The following is a 4,158-nucleotide window of genomic DNA, read 5'->3' as shown; positions in this document are numbered from 1 at the left end:
AGGTGTCATTTACAGGTCTGCAATGATTTTGAATATCAACTGACCATTAGCGCTGGGGTTAAAGCTGCTGTTGTGTGAAACGGCCACAAGGTGGCAGCAGTTCTCCCTTACCAATTCTGGTTACTAGGGCAACAGAGCCTCAATGGAAGTCGTGTTCCAGATTGGAATTTAGAATGGAATGTGCCAGGAGAAAGCCCCTCAAGTTTGTCTCCCTACTTCTTGTTTGTGTTTTTAATTTAATTTTTATTTTTTATGACAGCAAGTTTGATTACAATGTTTGGCTTGTTGGAGGTGTGGAAGATGTGGTTCTTTTACACATATACAGATGTCTGTTTTTCCTGGGATCCTTTTCCCATGTACGTTATGACAGAATGTTGAGTAGTCTTTTGGTATTCCGTAGGTGTTTGGTGATTATATATGTCACCTGTGTTTGTATAAGTCTGTTAACCCCGATATCGTAATGAAACCAATCCTCACACCTTTCCATTGGTGAACCATAAGTTTGTTTAATGAATCTGTGATTGCCCTTCTCCGTGGAAATATCTGCCCTGGTATCCATTTTTAGGTAACACCTATAAGTGATATGATATGATATGTGTCTTTCACTTTCTGACTTACTACATGTCACGTGATTACCTCTAGACTCATCTACGGTGCTGCAAATGGCATTGTGTCCTTTTTTTCCTTGGCTTCTATTCTGACTTAGCGAGGTCCATTTTCAACAATGTGATTCCCTGCGGGTTGTGGATTAGCTGACGTGGGCAGCCTTATCCTGCCGGCCGGCCCTCCCCAGGTGTGCCTGGTTGAGGTCAATATAAACAGCGCTCCAGGCAGCAATAGCCCCTGAACCTGTGCCTGACTCCATATTCTCTGCCCCGTCAGCAGTCTCGGGGCTGTGCTGGTGGGTGGGAGTGAGGGGCCACAGCTTTGTTGGTGGCCCGGTGTGAGTGGGGTTCTGATGACCTTTCTGCAGGAGTTGCCAGGCTGCCTCTTGTAAAGAAGAGGATGTGTCACCCATACCTTCCGCTGGAATTTCTCTCCGGACAGAGGTGAGGAAGGAAAAAAGCAGTGGGGGCCGGGACAGGTGGGGTATCTCAGGCAGGACAATGGAAAGCTTCCGGAAGAGGGCCCGGGGCCAGGACCACCCTGGCTGGCCTGCAGGCACCAAGTTGGCCTGCGTGCTGTCGCTGGTGTGGCTCCACGGCCCTTCCTCTAGTCTTTCAAGCCCTTGTACATATTCAGGTGTTTTACCTGGGAAGGGTGGGAACAGTTCAGCAGCAGCTGGCCTGGGGCTCAGCTCACCTTTATTCAGAGATGCCTCGGCACGGTCCCCCAGCTTTGCAATGAGGACGCTCCTTGTGTGGGGGGTGGGTGGCTGGCTGTATGGGAGATGATTCCCCACCTCTGACCAATTTCAGAATTGTTTACCGCTGGAGCAAGTGCCCTGATAGCGTTTTCCTCTGTATAACTGGTGGGTTCAGGTTTTTCTTCTTTTATGGTTCAAGTTAGCTTTTATTCCTCTTTTATGTATTTATAGATATAAGCATGGAAATAATTCATTCCTATAAATACATCTGTGTGAAGGGAAGAACTTTTTTCTCTTTTATTTTTAAATTTTATTTTTTATAATTTTGAAACTTAATTTTATTTACTTTTTTATACAGCAGGTTATTATTAGTTATGTATTTTATGCATATACATGTATACAGGTCAATCTCAATCTCCCAACTCATCCCACCACCACCACCCCATGGCTTCCCACACTTGGTGTCCATACGTTTGTTCTCTACCTGTGTGTCTCTATTTCTTCCCTGCAAACCAGTTCATCTGTACCATCTTTTAGCTTCCACATATATGCATTAATATACAATATTTGTTTTCCTCTTTCTGACTTACTTCATTCTGTATGACAGTCTCTAGATCCATCGATGTCTCTACAAATGACCCAGTTTCATTCCTTTTTATGGCCGAGTAATATTCCATTTTATATATGTACCCCAATTTTATCCATTCATCTGTCTGTGGGCATTTAGGTTGCTTCCATTACCTGGCTATTGTAAATAGTGCTGCAATGAACATTGTGGTGAATGTGCCTTTTTGATTTATGGTTTTCTCTGGGTATATGCCCAGAAGTGGGATTGCTGGATCAGATGGTAATTCTATTTCTAGTTTTTTTAAGGAAACTCCATAGTGTTCTCCATAGTGACTGTATCAATTTACATTCCCACCAATAGTGGAAGAGGGCTCCTTTTGTCCACACCCTCCCCAGAATTTGTTGTTTGTAGATTTTCTGATGATGCCGATTCTAACAGGTGTGAGGGGATACCTCATTGTAGTTTTGATTTGCATTTCTCTAATAATTAGTGCTGTTGAGCAGCTTTTCATGTGCGTCTTGGCCATCTCTGTGTCTTCTTTAAAGAAACGTCTCTTTAGATCTTCTGCCCATTTTTGTATTGGGTTGTTTGTTTTTTTAATATTAAGCTGCATGAGCTGTTTATATATATTGGAGATTAAACCTCTGTCCATCGATTCGTTTGCAACGATTTTCGCCCCTTCTGAGGGATGCCTTTTTCATTCCCGTTTTTTTAACCAAAAAAGAAAGAGAGAAAAAGAAGCAGAAAACTAATGTGCATAAAATATGCCTTTTGAAGCGGTCGTTTTGAAATATGGACGTCCTTTGAATTTTTTGGTCGATATGTGACCCCAGGATTTGTTTTCAGGGCAGGTGTCATTTACAGGTCTGCAATGATTTTGAATATCAACTGACCATTAGCGCTGGGATTAAAGCTGCTGTTGTGTGAAACGGCCACAAGGTGGCAGCAGTTCTCCCTTACCAATTCTGGTTACTAGGGCAACAGAGCCTCAATGGAAGTCATGTTCCAGATTGGAATTTAGAATGGAATGTGCCAGGAGAAAGCCCCTCAAGTTTGTCTCCCTACTTCTTGTTTGTGTTTTTAATTTAATTTTTATTTTTTATGACAGCAAGTTTGATTACAATGTTTGGCTTGTTGGAGGTGTGGAAGATGTGGTTCTTTTACACATATACAGATGTCTGTTTTTCCTGGGATCCTTTTCCCATGTACGTTATGACAGAATGTTGAGTAGTCTTTTGGTATTCCGTAGGTGTTTGGTGATTATATATGTCACCTGTGTTTGTATAAGTCTGTTAACCCCGATATCGTAATGAAACCAATCCTCACACCTTTCCATTGGTGAACCATAAGTTTGTTTAATGAATCTGTGATTGCCCTTCTCCGTGGAAATATCTGCCCTGGTATCCATTTTTAGGTAACACCTATAAGTGATATGATATGATATGTGTCTTTCACTTTCTGACTTACTACATGTCACGTGATTACCTCTAGACTCATCTACGGTGCTGCAAATGGCATTGTGTCCTTTTTTTCCTTGGCTTCTATTCTGACTTAGCGAGGTCCATTTTCAACAATGTGATTCCCTGCGGGTTGTGGATTAGCTGACGTGGGCAGCCTTATCCTGCCGGCCGGCCCTCCCCAGGTGTGCCTGGTTGAGGTCAATATAAACAGCGCTCCAGGCAGCAATAGCCCCTGAACCTGTGCCTGACTCCATATTCTCTGCCCCGTCAGCAGTCTCGGGGCTGTGCTGGTGGGTGGGAGTGAGGGGCCACAGCTTTGTTGGTGGCCCGGTGTGAGTGGGGTTCTGATGACCTTTCTGCAGGAGTTGCCAGGCTGCCTCCTGTAAAGAAGAGGATGTGTCACCCATACCTTCCGCTGGAATTTCTCTCCGGACAGAGGTGAGGAAGGAAAAAAGCAGTGGGGGCCGGGACAGGTGGGGTATCTCAGGCAGGACAATGGAAAGCTTCCGGAAGAGGGCCCGGGGCCAGGACCACCCTGGCTGGCCTGCAGGCACCAAGTTGGCCTGCGTGCTGTCGCTGGTGTGGCTCCACGGCCCTTCCTCTAGTCTTTCAAGCCCTTGTACATATTCAGGTGTTTTACCTGGGAAGGGTGGGAACAGTTCAGCAGCAGCTGGCCTGGGGCTCAGCTCACCTTTATTCAGAGATGCCTCGGCACGGTCCCCCAGCTTTGCAATGAGGACGCTCCTTGTGTGGGGGGTGGGTGGCTGGCTGTATGGGAGATGATTCCCCACCTCTGACCAATTTCAGAATTGTTTACCGCTGGA

This window comes from Mesoplodon bidens, assembly GCF_964165515.1.
Source record: "Mesoplodon bidens genome assembly, contig: HAP1_SCAFFOLD_288, whole genome shotgun sequence".
In the NCBI taxonomy this organism is placed as follows: Eukaryota; Metazoa; Chordata; class Mammalia; order Artiodactyla; family Ziphiidae; genus Mesoplodon; species Mesoplodon bidens.
The sequence above is the reverse complement of the archived record's forward strand: the minus strand, read 5'-3'. Positions refer to the sequence as shown.